This window comes from Cetorhinus maximus, chromosome 7 (genome assembly GCF_964194155.1).
Source record: "Cetorhinus maximus chromosome 7, sCetMax3.hap1.1, whole genome shotgun sequence".
Classification (NCBI taxonomy): Eukaryota; Metazoa; Chordata; class Chondrichthyes; order Lamniformes; family Cetorhinidae; genus Cetorhinus; species Cetorhinus maximus.
Window position 1 is genome coordinate 127,497,004 of NC_135885.1, and position 23,163 is coordinate 127,520,166.

Sequence of the window (23,163 nt, forward strand, 5' to 3'; positions counted from 1 at the left end):
TCCCTCTCATTTGTAAATAGGAAGCTCTTCTACAATAAACCCCAGTGTGGCGATTTGCCTCTGTTGTCTGGGTCTCTCCTCCTGAACCTCCTGTTCATGCTCTGGCTCCGCCTGACCATGTCCCTCAGGCGTGGCCTCCTGCTGGAGTTGCGCGTGGAGTCGCCTCTCCCACCTTCACCTCCTCCGTTGCATTAGGACTCTGACAAAGGCAGCATTGAGCCTTGGATCCATATCTGCTTTTGCCTTCTCTCTGAGAGGTAACATTGAAGACATTAGTGATTCAAGGGGCAAGAAAATGAAACTCAGAAGATGAAACATATGGACACTGTAAGGGTCCATAGTTTATCCTTCCCTCCTTGCATGATGACCAAGATGGCATCTCAGATATGTAACATCTTGAGACCTGTGTTGTATGCTAAAGTTTAATTGAGATGAGTGACCCAACCTAGCTCTGTGCTCCAATTTTTATGTGGCATAGTAATGACCAGTCAGATGCTCATGGTCAATGAGTGGATGTCCTTTGGCCCGTTAGGAATGCCATATATGATGCAGCTGTGTCTCCTTCACGATTGCCTGCATCCCCAAATTCTACATCCCCATGTGTTACTCTTGAGATGCAGTGACTGTGATGTGTAGCCACTGAGTTCTGAGTAGTCCTTTAACTGTACTAATGAAGCCATTGGCTTTCAATGGCTTTCGTCCCAAGGAGGTCTTCCTCCTTTATTTATAAGCTGACTCCTGTTTACTTTTGCAGCAACAAGTTAGAGGGCAGCCCCAGAAAGGCCCACTTGCATTTGCCCTTCCCCCTCACAGCCCTTCCACAGCCTTCCTTCCCCACTGCCCACTTGTGCTTTTCATCACCACCCTCGCCTCACATCCCACCCCCGATCGAAGTGTTAGTTTCTGAAAGTGGAGTTCTGCCTGACCACCACTGCACAGGCACAGTGGTGTCCTTGTGGACAACGGTCTCAGCCACCACTGGGAGTAGAAGACCCCTGCACTGCCCAACCCCGGCCGCAGTACTGTTCACTGTCTGAAAATGGAGGCCTGTATGGGCACCGCAGCACAGTGGTGTCCTTCGGGACAATGTAGACAAAGAGCAGGTGTGAACCAACCCGACAGCCCCAGCAGTGTGGCGTTCATCTCAGCTCGACTGGTGCAGCGCTATGGCCAGTAGGCTATGGACGTTGCACTCACCTTGAAGTTACTGAGGTCTGACTTGTGCACGCCACCCCTTTTCAAACGGGTTTGAGGCTGACGTAATTTCCTAGCTGGCGTGACACAAGATTGGAAGGCGTGACAAGATTCCAGCGAGCAGCTGTTTTTATGAACATTCACGAGATGTTAATGAATTCAAATGGCCTTCACGCCACTGGTCGACGGGATAACCGACCTGCCATTAACCCGCCACTGGGAGAATTGAAAACTGTCTTTACGCTGGCGGATCACCCATGTCATGCCTACGGCCCCCATGTATCCTCCATGTGCTGGGTTTAATTCAATGGAAGGCCTGGCGCTGCTCTGTGAATTGTGTGATTGTTATAAAATTCAGTCGGGCCTCCTGAAAATAATTGCCTTGGGGTTCCCACTGGTTTTCCAGCCACTGGACAGGAACCCCACCGTTAACATTAAATTCTGTCCATTATTTTTAATGATTTCTAAATCCGTACCCCTAAATCCCAATGCTCCTCGATCCCATTCCAAGGAACAGATGACCTTCTGATTCTTCCTACCAAAAGGCATCAGCTCACACTTATCTACATTGAAACCAATTTGCTGTTCAGATGACCATTCTGCAAGCTTGTGTTTCATGACATTTTTCCTTGCATTAACTAGATACCCTGATTTGTTGTCATCTGCAAATTTTGATATTGGCCTTTGAATCCAAATCCAGAACATTCATGTGCCTTGCTTCAATGGCACGTAAGATACTGAGATCTTGGAATGCGCAAGTGCAAAAGATTACTGCAAGCCAGGTATCCATCTGTTTGTATTGATAAATAAATGAATGGATTTTAACCAATTTACATAAAAACATTTTATGTAACCCCTTCAAAATCCATTGGCAGAGAAAGTAGATGAAACAAGCAATCTGCCTAGTCAAGATAGCATAACTAAAGGTAGCTGAATGTTGCAGTGTTCTTTATACTGGAGTGGGAGACCTCAAGCTGTTTAAAGAATTCATCTGTGCCTTGTGTTTTAATGAGATCTCTGTCCCTTAGTCGGGCGTACAAAATACCAGAGCATTCATTATCACGACAGGGAATAGACTTTTTTTTAAAAAAAAACTGCTACACAGGGTAATTCCGATCAGAATTTTATTTGACTGCAAGCCAGGCATTGCTAAGGTAAACAAACTCCCTACATTACAGATGAAGAAATAAAGAGGCACTGCAGTACCAAGCTGTTGAAAAAAAAACACCACACTTTCAATTTCTTTGTTTGCAATGTTATTAAGAACAATTTATGTTGAAATGTTCTCATTAAACGTCTTAGTAATTGACTAAATTCATATGTGTTGGAAAATCACAAATGATGGCTTAGGAACTATAGAATATTAGATTTTGCAGGAACTAGAGTAGTTTGCTAAAAATGTATTTTGGAATTAAGTGGCAGTTTTCAAGATGTTACACATATATTGATGTTTGAGCATGAATCATTAAATGCTGCACCACTTATTTTCAGATTCAATAGCCAAATATTAGTAAGATATTAGCAATTCAATAGTTTTATAGTGCTGGGCACAACCCTTATGGGGTAAATTTTATGTGTTAGCGCTTTCAATGCAATATTTTGTTTGACAGGAGAGAAGATTGGACGTTTGGACTTGGAGGTCGGAGTTCCTGATGTGTGGTTTTCCTGACCTTTTAATCACTATGATTAATAACCTGAAAATGGTTAGGGCCATAAATTGGGAACCTTGACCTCTGTGCCCCATGTGGAATCTGGTCTCCCTTTGAGCAAGTCTGTGTGCTGGGAATGCTAACTCAAAACTTACCTACACTTGATTTAAAAAAAAAATCTGTCAGCAAGTTTGAAAAGCATGATCGTTTAATAACTCTGGCATATTACCAATTCTGAGTGATCTTGATCTTTTCAGATAGTTTCCTCAATGAACACTGGGAATTTCTTCGACATTTCTCACATTTCACTGTCATAAATCAGAGGAATTCTGACAGAAACCCCATTGATCTATGTTTTAAACTAAGTTCTGGAAGAAAAGGCCTGAGGACATTAACTCTTTAAAATCTCTAAATTATGGAATGGGAGCCTCGATGGGAAATCATTGTCAAGCAGATGGTTAGGTGGTTGTGGCGGAGGGGGGTGTGAGGGGTGATTTGAACTCCACACCTTAAATTATCATGCCACTTCCATACCCAACAACTGGTGTATTACAACACCCAGCAACCACCACTCTACAGTGCCCAACAATCATTAAGCCGCAATACCTAAGAACAAGAACCATTACTCTACAGTACCCGAGGACAGTTATGCTCCAATACGCAACAACCACTACACTATAGTATCCAACAGCAATTTGCTACAATACCCAACAATCGTTACACTACATTATCCATCAACTAGTACAAAACAGTGTCTGACCACCGCTTTATTGCAATATCCAACAACTGCTACACTACAGTATCCTATAATCATTACTCAACAGCATTCTGAAATCACCACACTACAATACTCAGCAACCACTATACTGTGAATAACCAATAGCAATTATGCCACTGTACCCCACAACCACTGAACTGTACACTTTTTGTTGTCTGTATGGCTTTTTCTCATTCCCTACTTTCTTATTTACAAACACAGGAACTTGGCAATTATCAAAACAGCAAAAACCCATTTCTTCCCAGGCCTCAGCCCATACTCCTCAAATCTTTCTCTCTCCATATCTATTCCAATTGCTTCTTGTCTTAACTATCTCAGTAACTTCTGCTGGAAATCAATCATTTTTTGTGTTAAAATTTCTACCTGATTTTCCCTTTTATTCCAACCCACCCAACTTGTATGTTGTGATGGGTCTAAAGATTCTAAATGCTTTGGGTAAAAACAAAAAAAGCTGAAGCCTCTTTTTATCATAATTAAGAAACAAAACTGAAGGGCTAAGGCCCACAGATCAGGACCTCACCAAGGTGTGAAAACATAAGCGAGAGAAAGGGAGTACATCAGGAATTAAAGGTTGAGTGAATTTTAGAAACGTGGGAATTGTAGGAGGGAAGCTGAGGTTGTGGGAAAGAATTTTATTTGATCTTAGAATATATTTTGAGCATGGAGGTGTGAGTCGTACATTAAATCAATGCCATCAGTTTGAAGCCCAAGCTATTTCAACTCTTGATCCTCACCTGCTTCCTTCCGGCGAGTTGCATTCACTAACCCCCTACCCAGGTACAGGTAGCAAGCAGCAGCAGGCTGGTTTCAAACATGGTAAACTTTCAGAGCTCAGACGCTACCCAGTATCAAAAAAGTAAGCCAGGGGGACTTGGGGTGGGAATTCAGGGTCATTTCACAGGTGACAAGAAGATATGCCTAAACAGCAGAGTTCCAAGACTTTCCTCATAATGCCAGGAAGAACACTTCTTATTCCTCCTTGTCCCACTAAGGTGAGTTTTGAGCTTAACTTGATCAGTTTCTTCGTCCTGTAAAGGAGGCTCAATGAACATACAGGGTAATAAAGGTTTATAACATTAAGGCTGCAATTATCCCTTTGAGGTGGGAATCAGGACTCGGACCATTTTCCAATCCCATCTTCTGAGTGGCCGTGCCTGCCCACCATATTTGCCTCCCTCACAGACAGGGATAGGTTGGAGTCAGGGCTGCTGCTTCCCGAAGCAAGGCGGAATGCAGGCAGGTGGATGCTGATGTGGCCAGGTTAGAAGCCTGCCCCCCCTTCACTAGGGCATCAGCCTAGCTCTGTGAGGGTGAGACCCCTAACCCTCATGCTCCATAACCTCCCTCACCCACCCTTCACTCTCCATGCCCCATGTCCACCTTGCTACCATGCCCCTTCATATTCCCTCCATATCCCCCCATGCTCCCTCAGCCCCTCAACCCCCATTCACACACACCCACACCCCATTCCCCCTCAACCCCTGTGCCCTCTCACGCAGTATCCACTACATTCAGAACTCGTGAGTCCTATAATAACATTGGGAGCATTTTGAGATTTAAAAAGTTCATTCAAAAAGCACTTTTAAAAACATAAACCTCTTCAATCATCCTAAAACTGTCAAGATAAACAAGCACTCGTTCAAAAAATGCTTCAAAAAATGTAATTGGTCATAAAGCTGTCAAATTAAATAACTCAAAGTCTCATTAGCAAATGTATCAACAACCCCAGTTAAACTGAATCCATTAGTGGAGTTTGGAGATCAGCCAAGCATTCACAATGACCTTTGATTGCAGAGCTGTATAAGCAACGCCACCAGAGCTGAACACGCCAAGTTCTTTGAAGTCATTGAAATAACTCAGCCATCTCTTCAAGCTTAAAAGCAGGGGAACAGATGTCTCAGCTGTCATTCAATTAAAGTATTAAATCACAAGGGACAACTGACACACTCAAATCAGAATATCAATACCGTTCAATGCAGAAGAGCACTTAATCCATTGGAATATATACTCTAATGCTTCTGAATACTTTTCCACTTTCACAATGCTGGTCAATTAAATGGAACTTATCTTTTAAGAACAAAGCCTAATAACGAATCACTGTATTAAAAACATATTAACTTACATTATGACATGCCAAGTTGGAAACTCCTTTTGAGTTTATCAGTGAAAAGGTTCCCAACTCCAGACTAAGTTCCCCCCATGTTCATGACATCTCTGAGCTGACGTGAGCCATGTTCCTCCGGAAGGTGGCCTGACTCTATGAAAATTGCGGGTGGTCTAAAATGCCCACCCCCTCAAAGGAGCTGACAAGGTCAGGAGTGCTGGGAGCGGGCTCGGAACCCACCCCCCCTTCCTTTCCCACGCTGATCAACCTAGCCCGTGGCGGGAATGGAGTAGTTACCTCCGTATTTGGGAACTGCAGGCCTCCATTTTGGAATGGGAAAATCTGGCCCCTAATGTCTGAGTAAGTTAAAGCTGATGTTTTAATACATTGAGCCCATAATTTAGCTGACTGCGCTGCTTATTTTTGCTGAAGCATGGAATATACTAAATTGTACCTGCTGACTGAACCTTGTCACCATATTGTGAAATGAGGTAGTCTTGTCACTGAAAGCAGAAAAATGAAGTGGGACAATGACAAGAGGGTTATATAATTAATGGTAAACAATTTGGCCACCTGGAGTTCTGTGAGGAACTGCCTCATTTCAGGGGATCTTGCTCACAGCAACTTCTACCATGTCATAATGAATCATCAGGATGTACATGATGAGATATATAGAAAGGGGAAACACTGCAGGGAGTAGTGGCAAAGTGTGAAGATTGTCTAGGCTGGCGGATCCTACCCAGAGAAGGAACAGATTAATGTTGTTTAACTTCTCTGTAAATTACTGCTTTAATATTGAAATATACTAACTGGTTTATGGTTCAAATAAGGAGCCCTTCTCCCAGTTTTGGAGACACTGCTGAATTCTTACATTCTTCCCTGCACTCTTCTCTTCATTTATTCTTATTTTCTCATGTTTTTGTTTATATGGAGCCCTCCACTCATCCCAATTATTTCCACATGTATTTTCCATTCTCGCGTCTCACTGACCATCGATTATTTTGTTGAACAGTTTTCTATCAATCAGTTTGCAGGCCATTTCACCCTTTATCTCTGTTTTATGGGTGAATTTGGTGACCATGCCTCCTCCCCTCTCCCATTTTTCTCTCCAGACATGTCCATCCTTCAGCTGTCGGTTGTGATGATGAGCATACTTCTGAAATGTCATGACCATCTGCCTTTTCTTTCAATAACACTGACTGACCTGAAGCCTGATCACAGCATTTTCTCTTTTTAATTCAACTCCCCAATGCTTGCATGTTTTTCTGTTAACCTTTACATCATGTTTGTTGTTTTGGTTAAAGTATTAAACCATGGCCAGCCACTCTTTGTAATAGGATCTGCCAAAATGCTAGCTGCTGATTTAAAAAAAAAAAATCTCTAGTGGATATTATTGGATAGTAGTTCACTCATATCTTGCATTTATCCCATAGACAGTGCCACACTGCATACATGACATTAAGCAGGGATAAATGTAACACACAGAGTATTTCTAGCCCTATGTAAGCTTGGAGTTTTCCCAACTGTGCAACCCAACAGTACGCCCAAAGCCATGCCCATTTTGTAAATGTTACGTTACACTCAAGTATCCTCACAATCATAGAAGAGAGCACCCAAACTTAAATGGTCATAAATCAGCGTAAAGAACTGGGGAACAAGGAAGCGCCAAACCTGTATCTTCTTTGATTCTTAAAATTTAAGCTTCAACTCAACCCACTAGCACTGATACAGGTCAGGCCTCGTCATGCCTCCGTCTGTACCAGAATGAGAGTGGGCCGAAAGGAAATGGCGGACGGGACCCAGATGCAGGAGTTCCGCCCTGATTTCCGATTCTGAGGGCAGGATTTTTCCCTCGTTGGGCGGGTGTGCGCCCAACCCGAACAAGAGAAAAATACTGTGCGATGATGTTGGGAGCGATGCCGTTCCACATTCATGTGGTATTTTGGTCAGTGGGTGCGTGCGAAAGGCGGCAGCATGCCCGCCAACAATTAAGGGGCCTTCTAAGGCCCTCAATCAGTTAACTGAATTGAATTTTTTGTCGCCCGTCCAACCTTACGGTTGGCGGGCGGGCGAAAAGGCCAAGCAGCCTTTGCATTTTTTGCAAAACCTCATCCATGGGCGGGATGAAGTTTCGACCATTGGTTAGAAAAACAATAAAAGCTTCTAAAACTCATTTTTAACATGTCCCTGCTCATGTGACAGAATCGCATGAGGGAACGTGTTTCCCTTAATGTTAAAATCTTTACTTGTGAAGTTAAAAATCTTCAGCTCCCTGAGGCAGCTCTGTATCGACAGGGAGCTTCCTGTGAGGGCATCCGCATGCATGCGCTGACTCCTGCACTCACCCTCGTCACCCCCTCCCCCACCCCACCAAGGCAGCGCTGAGTGTTTCAGTGCGCAATCCACACAGGCTGGCAGTTAATTGGCCAGCCAGCACAAAATTGCGACCGGGGTCCAATCGTGGGTGGCGGGTGGTTTCACGGCTGCTCCTGGGCCCAGCCACCGCGCCACCCAACAAAGGGAAAATCTTCCCCTGCGTATGTTCATCCGTGTGGGAAGTAGGCGTTGCGGGGGGGGTGGCGGGAGGTCACGGTGGTGGGGTATGGTGTTTCACATTCAAGTTCAGAGAGAAATGTGAGGAACCAGTAGCTGTTGCGGAAAAAAGTTTTCTGTCCCCATTTTCATTGTTCCCAATGCTGCACTGAAGGACTTTGGAAGCCAGTCTTTAGCAAGAAGCCATAAACGCTATTGGAGCCTGAACTGAAGGTGGGAAACTTTATTCAAAATTATCCCAAACTGTTATTAGTTTGTTAAAATCACCTGGACATCTTTGTCCTAAGTGCTGGCCCTACATCCTGAAGTGGGAAGTGAGACAAAATATGCTCGGTCACCTCAGGCACTGTAAAGGTACCTGGCAGCAAGGTGTGAAATGGCAGTTCTGCCAGGCTATTACAGAAATTACATCTCTCTGAAGGAGGCTTCCAATTATTAAATGGCTGTAGGTCTATGACACATCCAGGCCATCGAGACAGGACAGCAGCAGATGCAAGCCACATGAGCAATGGTCCCCGGGCATCAGGAGACAGAGTCTCAAGAGGTATGACCTAGAAGAAGGACATGCTTTTACCCTGAGCACAGGATGTATCATGTTAGGCACAGCTATCCGGACATGTTGGAGCACCAGTGTAGGAGAAGGCTGAGAATGTTCAAACAGAAGTCAAACACCTGTGCCATTATGCAGGACAATCCTGGTGCCTCAAACAAACAGTTGACAAGCCCATAGCAGTCAAGGTTACAGTAGCCCTATTTTTTTTGTGTGTGTGACTGGTTCATTCCAGGGCTCTGCTGCAGACCTGTGTGGCATTTCACAAGTGGCAGCCCACTGCTGCATAACCACAGCTATGGGTGCCCTGTTTGTGCAGGTGGCAGATTTCATCACCTTTCCCACAAACACAGGCTCCTAGGCAGAGAAGGCAATGGGCTTCACTTGATAGCCGACTATCCCCACGTGCAATGAGTATTTGACTGTGTGGATGTGGCCATCAGGGCGCCCACCAGCAAGATGAGAGATTCATAAATCAGAAGGTATTCTACTCCATCAATGTTCAGATGGTATGCAAGCACAGGAAGATATCCCATCGTATGCGTGTTCAATTCCTAGGCTGTTGCTGCGATGCCTTCATCTTGTGTGAGTCGTGCCTGCCTCGATTGTTCCACCCCATTTCCCAGGTGAGTGGCTGGATGCTCATGGATGAGGTCTACCCTTTAAGAAGGTGGTTCCTCACTCCCTTGAGAACCCCACAAAATGGGGCCTAATGGCGTTATAATGCAAGGCATATTCAGACGGAAACCAACATTGAAGTAGCAATTGGGTTATTGAAGATGTGCTTTTGGTGCCTTAACCACTCCGGAGGCCTCTGCAATATTCACCTTCCAGGGTCTTGAGGATAATAGTTGTCTGCTTCATCCTTCAAAATAAGAGTGCAGATAAGGGAGACGCACCAAGAGGGGCAGATGTTGTAGAAGTGACCATGTCGTCAGAGGATAAGGGGGAAGAGGAGGAGGAAGAGGAGGGAGAGGAGGAGCAGCCAGGCGAGCCAGAGGGTGAGCCATCAGAAGCAGAGGGTGGCAAGGGAAGGATTGGAGGAAGGCATGCCCGGACACTTTTGGTGGGTTCTATGCAATTTACCATTGTCACCAGAGATTCAGCAGCGATTCACCTGAGCTACAATGAGGAGCCCAAAGCACAGCATGTGCATAGCCAGGAACAAAACCTGAGACTTCAGGTGAAGAACATCCAAGTCACCACCCTTCACATTCGTACCATTACTGAGAGATGGATCACAGACTACTATCCCAATTGGAATCTTACTTAGTCTTTGAAGGTCGCCATCAACCTGCCCTGGTAAATGAACGGACATTGAGAAAGGTTAGAACAGACAATGCATTTATTTACTATCCAAAATTACAATGAATGTCTATCTAACACCACGGTAACCCCATTTAGTGGTCATGGTGATGAGGTGTCTTGTGAATGTGCACAATCTTTTGCAAAGCTCCACGGAGGAGGAGGAGGAAGGCTACTCACTTCTCTGGCTGTATGACTGTGAGGAATATGGTGGCCAACCTCAGGCTACAGGGACCTGTAGGGATCGCGCCTGTAGCTGCACTCACTATATCTCTGCAGGGACATCTGTGGTTACTTGGAGCCGTACCACAGAAGCTGGATCTGACGGAGGGACCAGGTAAGCCGGGGAAAATGAGGGTGCTGAAAGCTGCTTGGGATTCTTATCCTCCTCCTCGACCCTCTCAGCCTTGGGTATACTGTCAGCTGGCTTGAAGGGAGCCGCTGCTTCCAACCCCTCCAGACACCGATGTGCCACCAGTGCAATTGTCCTGTTTTGGATACGCAGCTCCTCATGTACTCTATGAAGATCAGCGTTCATGTCATGAATGGACTGGTCCAGGCTACTGAGTGTGCCTTGTACTCAGTGCAGAATCTCGCGCTGCTCACGAATGCACCCCAGGTGCTGCTGCATGTAGCTCTCCATGAGGTTAGTCATTCTCTCATGGGAGGAGTTCATGCACCCAAACCCCCAAGATATGAATTTGTTCACCTGTGCCATGGGCTCCTCCACTCGTGGAGCATGAGCTTGCATTGGAAACATGCTGTTGTATGACTCGTCCATGGCCAATTGCAGCTGGAATAGGAGACCCTCTTTCTCTGAAGAGCATGTGCCCTGTCACCAGAGCAATCTCAACGGGGTGGGGGTGGCTGCATGCTACTGGGACCTGTGTGAGGCACAAGAGGTAGTAATGAGAGTTCACCTTTGACATCCCAATGACTATACAAACATGTCACCATCTAAACCACCCAGTTCTCATCATTCAGTGATGCAATGATGCTCACTCAAGGTCACTGCCAGCAGCCATACTTGCTTACTAATTCCACTGAGCCCCAATCCACTTCTCTTTTTGTCATCATAATCCTCAGCATAGGCCTCTCCCTCCTCTGGCACTAAACACCATCACCCCCAAGAACAGAAACATGCTGTTGAATGACTCGTCCAGAGCCAATTGTAGTTGGAATGGGAGACTCTCCATCTACAAATCTCTGGTGACAGGGCACATGAGCTATCTCCATGGTCCTCTCCTCCACAGCACATATTGACCTCAGTTGTGATGTCCCACCACCAACTTGATTCATCTCCCTAGCATTATGTACCTTCATTTCCTGCGATGACAAACGGAAAATATATGAAACAGATTGCACTCCTGCACGGACATACGTTGCTCAACAATGTGGCTTGACCTGATGGTGGTCATATAAAATGGGTGGTCTCCCTTCCGATTGCCTCATGTCCACATAGTCCTCCTGGTTACAGGACAGGCATGAGGTTTGGCAGACCTACACTGGCATGCCGCTTAAAGACCGTTAATGGCCATCTCTGTTCTGCAGATGGAACCACTCACCTTGCCACACCACAGAAGGTTGCAGCCCTGAATCCAGGTGCACCCATGTTCACCCTAAGCACTATTAATCTTTGTGATCCCCAGCCATGCTCTTTTTGCGATGGTTGGGGAGAGCGTCCCCACCACCAAACCCCCCCCCGCCAACCACCTCTCCCCCAAACACCACCACCACCACCCTACCCCCCGCCCACCCCCGGTGCAGGATGTCCCTCTTGCTGCTCACTGACTGCATCAGGAGCTCCAGGTCCTGGCCACTGAATTGAGGCGCACTTGATGCCCTGGCTCCCCATTCTCCTGTGGGACATGCTGGCTTGGCAACAAACAAAACATATGGGTCATTATGCATGCATGCCGCATGTAAAAAGTCACAACCCATGGGTCCGGTTGGATAATGGGGCACAATTAGTGAGTGGGGCACTGACAGTAGTTGCTGGGCTATCTGTGTGCCAAGTGGGTGCCATCGCCATAGCTATCTGCATGCCAGCATGGTAAGACCAATTAATGAGTGGCCATGATCCGCAGATCCATTGGACCATGAGGTGCACAGGAGCATGACAATAGTGTGAGGCGCCAGGTGACGTGACATGCGAAGGACTTAGCATATTTGTTTTATACCTCCAGCAACTTGCAGGATTAGGGATCTTACGACTGAAGGCTGCATTCAAAGTTCTGACCTTAAACTGTGCTTCTGATCACAATTACTGCAGAGTACAGACACTAAAGGGAGCAGGGACAAGTGCCGACAGTGAGTCAATGTTGTGTGCGGCAGTCACACGAGAAATGGAGGCAGTCAGCAAGGGATTTGCAGTTTTCATGGATTAGGATCATGCTGGGACAATTTTACCACTGTTAACCTGTTGGCCATCATATCCAGTCAGAGAAAAGGTCGCCACTAAATGACATGTGTCAGAGATGACTGGGGTCAGCTGTCTCCTCAGCAATCTCACCTCCCAATAATGGCGTCGGAGGCAGGTGTTTCTATTGGGGCCGCAACATGATTTGCCTGCCTCCACACCAAGGTCCATTTCCGACCATGGAACCTTCAGCATCAGTGGTCCTGCCTCCATCACGAATCTGCCTCCCCAGCATGAAATAGGGCAGTTGGTCAACTCCACAACGGAGACAGGATTGTGGGGGCATGAAAATTCCCGACTACCAATACCCGTCTTGAAGATGAAAGCCTACAACTGATAAAGCTTTTCAATTTTTAACATGACTCACATTTATGGCATAAAAATACATTTAAAAAAGATGAAGTACAGAGCAGGCCTCAGTGAGGTTGCTTTAACAAAAACACACAAAAACATTGCATTGAAAGATCAGATAAATAACTTTGTTTCCTACCATCCCTGAAAATTTAGAGAAAATATTGCAAGAACAAGTACAATTGAATGCCATGGTCAGTTTTGTGCACAGAGATTCACTCAGATGGACTATTGGGAAAGATCAAGGAGACTTGTTGTACTGTAGTTACACAGTAACTTACTGACACCCAAAATTCCACAATCTTATAAGTTTAGTAGTCTGTTTATGCCCAGATTGTTGGCATAGCTGGGTGAATAAAACCTCACGTTACAATGACTTCCTCCAATTGAGAAGCATGTTAGAAGCAACTAAGCTAGAATGGGCGTAGGATGGTGAAGAGAAGCAATTAGTGAGATTAAAGTTTCAGCTAAGACGAAAATTAGCAATTAGTTATACCCGGGTCAGATAGAGAGACCACAATTGTGGAGATTTGGCCAGGAACTGAACCACAGCGCAGGTGTCATTCCATCCTGTATTAGGAAAAGATGCTTTTATTTAACAATAATTTATTCACCAATGACAATCAAAACTGCAGTAACCTGTGGGCAGGAGTTTATTAGGCTACTGGAAGAGATTTACAATTGGGCCAGGCATGAGGATCATGGGGAGAATGCTGATGAGTTCTTTGTAGGGAGTTAAATTGCAACAGTGTAGACGTGATCATAAACTTTATAACACATTTGTGTGTTTATAATAGATTATCACACAAAAATATCTCCTATACATGCATAATTTACTGTGATTGTTCTTTCCTATATTAACATAAAATATGGGGAGGGAGAGGCAGTGGCGTAGTGGCATTGGCACTGGACTAGTAATCCAGACACCAAGGGTAATGCTCTGGGGACCAGGGTTCGATAATTCAGTAAAATAATTCTATATAAATCTGGAATTAACAGTCTAATGATGGCCATGAAACCATTGTTGATTGTCGTAAATAAACCATCTAGCTCACAAATGCCCTTTAGGGAAGGAAACCTGCTGCCCTTGCCTGGTCTGGCTTACACATGACTCCGGATCCGCAGCAACGTGGTTGACTCCTAAATACCCTCTGAAATGGCCTAGCAAGCCACCCAGTTAGCTCACCACCACCTTCTCAAGGGGAATCAAGGGCGACAAATGTTGCTCTAACCAACAATGCCCACACCCCATGAATGAATTTTTTAAAAAAATCCCTCACAGTGTATGTAGAAGAAAAAAACAGTGCTTTATTGTTAGTTTAGTAGTCCTGCCCAATTCAGTGACGCCACGTCTGTCCAACTGGTCCCTTGAAGGACTAGGCTAGGTACCAGCAGGAGTAGCCAGTGTGATCAGTAGTGCTGTTAATATTTGCAAGGCCATTTCATAAACCAGTGGAAAGAAGTACAAGGGCCACAGGTATCTTACGAGGCCCTATTGATAAGCTTCATACTACCTCCATATAGCGTCCTTCCACTCAGATAACTCTTTGAAGAAGTACTAAATTAGATAGCAGAAGCAGATACTGTATGATGTTATGAAAGGAAGCACTGTGGAAACAGATCAATAATAGGACATGTGCAGAACAATATTATGGAAATAGATTTATCACAAAGTAAACCCATGTAATCATTTGAGAGGGAGCATGTTAAGGTAGCATGTGATGGGTTGATGGGAATATATGGCAGTTGATGTACAGTTGATTGAACCACAAAACATGGTGTTCATAGGCATATTGTATTATGCACAATAGGAGTATTGAGACATCCTAGCTCATATTTGCCAGCGACCATGCTTTCCTTGTCTCCCATGAAACTACATTCTCTGTTTTTATTCTGCTGCAGAGTAGCCCATCTCAACATTGCATCAACATTGTGTTAGATGTAGCGTATGGCTAGGATTTTGAAAATGTAATCAAGTCTAAAGAGCAAAAACATCTTTCCCCTCACCCCATCGATCTACCCAAGCAACAAAGTCCCTGCTCGAGCTCCACTTATGCTTTACCAGAATGTTGTTGTAAGTATGGGATTCAATGTGCCTACATTCCATGTTGATTTGCGGATTGTTCAACAGGGTAATTGGCCCAGACTTCAGTGGGCAGCCACTTATCCAGTTTGCATAATCCTTCAAGTCATGGTTTTGTGGTAGAAAACTTTGGAAATGCAGGCCACAGACCTGGTCTGCACCCACAGACAGGCTCCACTGATGCTGGTTGTTTGAGAAAGCCTGCCTGGTTTGACCAGGCATATCTCCATCAACCGTACAGAGCCCTTTGAATGCCGAATGTGCCTGAACTCCCAACATTGGAATTTCCTGCCTTTAGCCCCGCCTCACTTACGACAATATCCATTTTTGTGTAGGGTGGGTCAACACCAACAGGATAAACAGAATACTAAGGGTGCACGGCTGGATCCTGATATTTCCATGAATATATTTAGATACATGTGTTGGCTGTGAGCTCTTCAATATAGTTTGCAAGGATCACCTTGGAGTTTGTAACATTGATGCTTTTGTCATCTTTCATGAATCGCCTCTGGGCTGTTTCCCAGGTGGTGGTCAGAAAGATGCTGTGGACAGATTTTGGGCATATATGTAGGAAACATTTCCAAGTTTTCCAAGTCAAGTTTTCCAAAACAACCTCACAATAAAGCATCCATACCATTGTGAAAATAATTATAGTTATGTGATACAGTGAGGTACATGTTGCACACTTGACATATAATAGAAATCTGACCAACGATGCTAAGCATATTATTTAGTAAGGAATGTCAAACTGCTCAGGAAACCAAAGGTAACAAATCAAGAATTGAACCTTTCAACGGATTACATAGATTATAAAGTACAGAAACAGGCCACTTGGCCCCAAACAGTCCACACCATTGTTTCTGCTCCATTTGAGCCTCCTCCCATCTTTACTCATCTAAATCTACCATAGTAAACATCTATTCCTTTCTCCCTCATTTGCTTATCTAGTTTCTCCTTAAATAGTATTCATTTCAACCACTCCTTGAGGTTGCAAGATCCACATCCTCACCACTCTTGAGTGAAGAAGTTTCTGCTGAATTCCCTATTGGATTCAATGGCCAGATTTTCTATTTTTGAGATCACAGAACAAATTCCAGAATGCTAAAAATGGCTAAACACTTCAGGAAAAGTAACAGTCAAAAGAATTTGCCGGCTTGATTTGGTGAAGTATTTTTTATTCATTCATAGATGTGGGCATCACTGGCTAGGCCAGCATTTATTGCTCATCTCGAATTGCTCTTGAGAAGGTAGTGGTGAGCTGCCTTCTTGAACTGCTGCAGTCCATATGGCATAGGTACACCCAGAGTGCTGTTAGGAAGGGAGCTCCAGGATTTTGACCCAGCAGCAGTGGGTAGTTCCAACTCAGAATGGTGTGTGGCTTGAAGGGGAACTTCCAGTTGGTGGTATTCGCATGCATCTGCTGCCCTTGTCCTTCTAGATGGTAGTTGTTGTGGGTTTGGAAGATGCTGCAGAGCCTTGATGAGTTGCGACAGTGCATCTTGTAGATGGTACACTCTGCTGCTACTGTGCATCGGTGGTGGAGGGAGTGAATATTTGTGGTTGGGGTGCCAATCAAGTAGGCTGCTTTGTCCTGAATGGTGTCGAGCTTCTTGAGTGTTGTTGGAGCTGCACTCATCCATTCAAGGGGATAGTGTTCCATTGCACTCTTGACTTGTGCATTATAGATGGTGGGCAGGCTTTGGAGAGTCAGGAAGTGAGTTACTCGCCATAGGATTCCCAGCCTCTGACATGCTCTTGCAGTCACAATACTTGTATGTCCACCAGTATGTATACCAGTTCAGTTTCTGGTCAATGGTAACCCTCAGGATGTTGATAGTGGGGGATTCAATGATGGTAATGTCATTGAATGTCAAGGGCCGATGATTAGATTCCCTCTTGTTGGCGATGGTCATTGCCTGGCTTATGTGGCGCGAATGTTACTTGCCTCTTGTCAACCCAAGCCTGGATATTGTCCAGGTCTTGCTGCATTTGGGCACGGACTGTTTCAGTATCTGAGGAGCAGCGAATGGTGCTGAATATTGTGCAATCATCAGCAAACATCCCCTTCTGACCTTATGATGGGGGGAACGTCATTGATGAAGCAGCTGAAGATGATTTGGCCGAGGACACTACCCTGAGAAGCTCCTGCAGTGATGTCCTGAAACTGAGATGATTGACCTCCAATAACCTCAACCAACTTCCTTTGTGCTAGGTATGACTCCAACCAGCGGAGAGTTTTCTCCCTGATTTTGCCGGCTGGATTTAGTGAAATATTTTTTATTCATTCATAGATGTGGGCATCACTGGCTAGGCCAGAATTTATTGCCCATCTCGAATTGCCCTTGAGAAGGTAGTGGTGAGCTGCCTTATTGAACTGCTGCAGTCCATATGGCATAGGTACACCCAGAGTGTACCTGACTCCCATTGACTCTAGTTTTGTTAGGGCTCCTTGGTGCCGCACTCGGTCAAATGCTGCCTTGATGTCAAGGATAGTCATTCTCACCTTACCTCTGGAGTTCAGCTCTTTTGCACATGTTTGAACCAAGGCTGTAATGAGGTCAGAAGCTGAGTGGTCCTGTCGGAACCCAAACTGAGCGTCAGTGAACAGGCTATTTCTAAACAAGTGCCGCTTGATAGCACTGCTGATGACCCCTTCCATCGCTTTACTGATGATCGAGAGTAGACTGATGGGGTGGTAATTAGTTGGATTGGATTTGGCCTGCTATTTGTGGATGGGACATACCTGGGTAATTTTCCACATTGCCGGGTAGATGCCTGTATTGTAGCTGTACTGCAACAACTTGGAAAAGGGCACACCAAGTTCTGGAACAGAAATCTTCAGTACTATTGCCAGAATATTGTCAGGGCCTTTGCAGTGTCCAGTGCCTTCAGCCGTTTCTTGATATCCCATGGTGTGAATCAAATTGGCTGAAGACTGGCATCTGTGATGCTGGGGACCTCCAGGGGTAGATGGATCATCCAATCGGCACTTCTGGCTGAAAATTCTTGCAAATGCTTCAGCCTTATCTTTCGCACTGAAGTGCTGGGCTCCTCCATCATTGAACATGGGGATATTTGTGGAGCCTCTTCCCCCAGTGAGTTGTCAATTGTCCACCACAATTCAGGACTGGATGTGGCAGGACTGCAGAGCTTAGATCTGATCCATTGGTTGTGGGATCGCTTAGCTCTGTCTATTGCCTGCCGCTTACACTGCTTGGCACGCAAATAGTGCAGAGTTGTAGCTTCACCAGGTTGACACCTCATTTTTGGGTATGCCATGTACTGCCGCTGGCATGCCCTCCTGCACTCTTCATTGAAGCAGGGTTGATCCCCTGGCTTGGTGATAAAGGTAGAGTGGGCGATATATCAGGCTATGGGGTTACAGATTGTGGTTGGAAATTGAAAGATATATTTTTTAAAAGTCACACGCTGAATCTTACTTCCAGTGATGTTCCCTCCACAATGTGCACCTGGCCCATATAAAACTGGTCGGATTGGAGTTCGAAGTTTTGGCTTGTTCATGGCAACTCCTCGAAGGGAAAATAGTTTTAGTTCCTGGTAAAATTCTTTAGGGCATATCTTCCTTGTTTGTACTTGGATGTTAAATAATCACTTGAACAGAAGAAAATCAAATGCAGAAGACTGCATTTTTGTAAAACAGCCAGGCAGTTTTTCTACCCAGTTAACGTTCAGAGAGTCAGATGGGACGGATGACAGATCTCCTTTGCCACATTTTCTTTCATGTCCTACACCCAGGAGATTATTTAGTGCTTGAGCACAGAAGAGAAAAAAATAGGGTTTTGCTACTGTTTGTGTTTTAATTAGATGTTTCTTCATCTTATTCCGGGCATTAGTAGTTTTGCTTAGTATTGTGTCATTTTCCCCCTTTTGATTTTTTTCCTTCACTAATCTTGGGTCAGAGGTTTACGGTGTTCCACGGGGCACGGTCCTGACCTGAACACATGTAAAATTGTGCGAGATGACGTTGGACGTGCGTCCCGGCGCCGCCGCGGGTACATGCAACATTGAGGACAGCGGGCGTGCATGGGAGTCGTAGCCGTGCCCGCTGACAATTAAAGGGCCAATTAAGGCCATTAAAAAGCCTGGTAACACAGATTTTAGGTTGCCTGTGTGATTATGAACGTGTCTCACAGGCAAAAGAGGGCAGTCGCGCGTTACGTTTTTGTCAATTTGTCACCCAAGGCTGGGAGAAATGGTCCCCGGAGCAGAATCGCTTTCATTTTATTTGTGATTTTGCTGCTGCCGTATTCCTGTGTTTTGCCGGATATCCTTTTGATTGCGTTAGCTTTCTAAACTGATTCACCTACAAATCTGTGCCAAAGTTCTAACAAAATAGACCAGTCTGTTCAAACCATGGGAACACAGTCATTTACAAAAGATATTGGCCTTGAAAATCCATGGCTGCTTGACAGATTGCCATTGTAATTGAGCTGAGGGTAGGGACTCTCTGAACGTCAGATTCCCCATGACCCAGGCCTTCATGACGGCCTAGCATGTAGATACTGCAAGTTTGTCATCAGAGGTGTCCAACTGACCCAACAGTAGATGTAGAATATGACCAGAGCCCTACATAATTAAAAAAAATATTTTTTAAAACCACACTTTGTTTGCAGCCCCCAGCAAACAGATGAGGGGAACCCTCTCCCCAACTCTTTCCCCGCATCCCCCATTCACAGCTTCCTGACTCTCGCCACAAATTTTAGTTGGATCAGTGGCAGATGCTTAGCATAACCTATAGATTTTCAAGCATATTTCAGAGCTAGGATATACAAATACATTGAGCCAGTGAAGGCTTTAGCCAGGATCAGTTCATAGCCGAAAAGCAGCAGCCTTAACACAAAATTTGTTTCCATGTTGCAGGGCCTATCTGTTTCTCCATTGAAAGTTTAATTGAAGTTGCCAAAGTCCTGGGGGATACCATTGGACCCAGCGCCTGACTCATTCCCACCCCCACCCTCACTGACAGGCCAACCGGTAAACACATTTCACGCTGGGTGGGCCACCCAACGTGAACTTGCATTGAGAATAAAATCTTGCCCGGGAGCAGATTCTACACCCGCTTCTGGTCCCGCCAACATCACGCGTACACCACGCCAAGTGTGAAATTCAGGCCTTGGTTTCTGCTGGCATTTAAATTATACCATGCTAAACATTGAAGATGGGTTTTAAGGCATGCTATATGACTTTTTAAAAATTCATTCATGGCATGTGGGTGTCGCTGGCTAGGCCAGCATTTGTTGTCCATCCCTAATTGCCCTTGACAAGATGATGGTGAGCTTCCCCCTTGAACCGCTGCAGTCTATGTGGTGTAGGTACACCCACAGTGCTGTTAGGGAGGGAGTTCCAGCATTTTGACCCAACAACAGTGAAGGAACGGCGATAGATTTCCAAGTCAGGATGGTGAGTGGCTTGGAGGGGAACTTCCGGGTAGTGGTGTTCCCATGTGCCTGCTGCTCTTGTCCTTTTAGACGGTACTGGTTGTGGTTTGGAGGGTGCTGTCTTAGGAAGTTTGGTGAATTGCGGCAGTGCATCCTGTAGATGATACACACTGCTGCTACTGTGCGTCGGTGGTGGAGGCCGTTCATGAGGAGCTAACACATGCAAGTGCAATGACACCCTAATGTGTACCTGTCACCTCCTGTATTTAAAGACCTCTCCACACATACTTGAAGTCAGAAAATGACCTATCTTTACAAGATAGGATAACACAGAACCATAGCACCTACTGTGGTAACCTCCAGGTGACATCTGAAATAGAAGGAAGGCTAAATGACCATGAAATTTTCATGCGATTGCATGCTGCAATGCATTCTGCATGATGGATGAAGTGGATGTTGTGTCCAGTGGTGAAAGGCCACTTAAATAGATTGTTCTAACCTGGAGGATATTAAGACTCTTGGGTGGCTTTTTGATGTCTTTTGCTGAGGTATGCCTAGAGGTCACATTCCCAAACCTCAGCTTGGTAACTTAAAGGAATGATTAAAAACCCTTACTTGTTTATCAGTGTGCAGTTAGTTCATGAGCCGAGATACAAGCTCTGACAATAGTGTGAAACTGTCATGACTTCATTTGATTCTCTCCATAAAAATACTGAAACCATGTTCATCTGTGGGCCGTAAATCATTAACATCATCTGATTAGTAACACTGGGTCAAAACCCTGGAAGTTCCTTCCAAATGGCACTGTGGGTGCGTCCAGATGGGCGGCAGTGGTTCAAGAAAGAGGCTCACCACCTTCTCGAAGGCAATTAAGGATGAGCAATAAATGCTGGCCTTTCCTGGGATATGAGCATCGCTTGCAAGAATAAAAAAAACCCGGTCCAAGAGCACCATGAATTAAAAGCACAATATCAACACAGTTATCATTTTAGTTACATCAAAGCTCTGTGCAGCATTTTATTCCATGGGCATGTAACTGCACAGAGAAATTAGCACTTTAGTGAAAAGTGAATCAGAGAAATTCATTGCACCAAAAGAGACAGGATGCAACTGAAAACTGGAGAATGTGGATATAGTTATTAATGGATAAAACTTCAACGCAACAGTATTAAAACATCAACAGATATGTAAATCTTTCATAAGTCCATAGATCAAACATTGCAGAATATTGAAGGATCGTTTTTTGACCTGAATGGGACTTTTGATTTGATATCGGACTCTGGAATGAATGCAAAGCAATGCACTGTGGAGAATATTTCAATCATAGTAATGACCCCGGTGTCATCCTGTCTAATCTATGAAGTAAGCTACATAGGATGAGATCTGAGGAAGACCTTGACGATGTCAGAAAGTGGTTGCATTCATTTATCAGTTGAAGTTTATTTTCTAAGTTTAGTGAACCATACTGGCTGGTTTTCAACCAGCACAACAAATCTTGGTATATCACAGATAGGAAAATTGGGCTCATGTATCTTTTCTATCTTTATTGAAAACTGGATCCATTTTTATAGGACCAGGTTTTCCTTCTTTAACTTCTGCACATTTTGGAGTGGACAGGAGCAGGAATTGTGCCATCGCACATTTTTCTACCAGAAGTGACAGCAAACGTTAAATATGTTTTCAAGCTTTCACAATTTATTAGGTTCATAGGAACATAAGAACAAGGGCAGGCAATTTAAACCACATGCCTTTCCCAGCATGAAATGAGAGCATGATTGATGTGCACCCTAACTCCACATATCCGCCTTGGCCTCATATCCCTTTGACACCTTTGGCTAACAAAAAAAATCTATCAATCTCAGTTTTAAAATTAATAATTAACCTGGCATTAATTACCGTTTGCAGAAGAGAGTATTCCAAACTTCTACCATCCTTTGCATGAAAAAGTGTTTCCTAATTTCACTCCTGAAATGTTTGACTCCAATTTTTTTTTTTTACTATCTGACACATTTATCATCATTGGACCCTTAGCAATCAGGAACAGTGTTGCTTTCCTGGGGCCCAGTATTGCCAAGCAAACAGAGAGCACGGTTCCAAAACAAATTATCTGCTGGCACCACCAGCCATCCTACACTGAATTAGGAAGCACAGATCTTTCCCCACTCCAGCCTTGAGGAGGGTGACTTAGTATAAGTAACTGGAGCATGGCACAAACTTGGCAGAAGATTTGCCAGAATCAGAGTAATACACAATGCCACAAAGAAGGCCAGGCCCCCATGTATTTCATGCGAGAAAACTACCACAGGGGAAAATCTGGGTCATTCGTGCACAGGAAGACACAAAGTAGACTTACAGGCGATTCAAGTTGGTTTAAGGTATCCCCTGCCTGAAGCAAAGAGAGCAACTAGTGCTGTAGAATTTGAGCATTCAAATGCTGATGGAACTCCTCCCTCACGTGGCACTACTATTTTAAGGGATTAACTAAAGCCACAACCCTTTACTCATGGATATTATGAGAAGACGTTCCAAGGTTCAAAGAGGAGCACATTATTGAGATAAAGATCAGAAACAAAGATATTGCAATAAGTAATTAATTTTGCATTTTTGTTTCAATCATGAAATTATTCTCTTTCATGCAAATTTACTTGATCGTTGTGTTTATGCTTATATGATTGTATGAGATGGTTATGTCTTGCAGCTCAACTATTTTGCCCTCGAGATTTAATTAAAAACAATTACCCAGATTTACCTAATTCAGAATAATACACTATGTGGAAA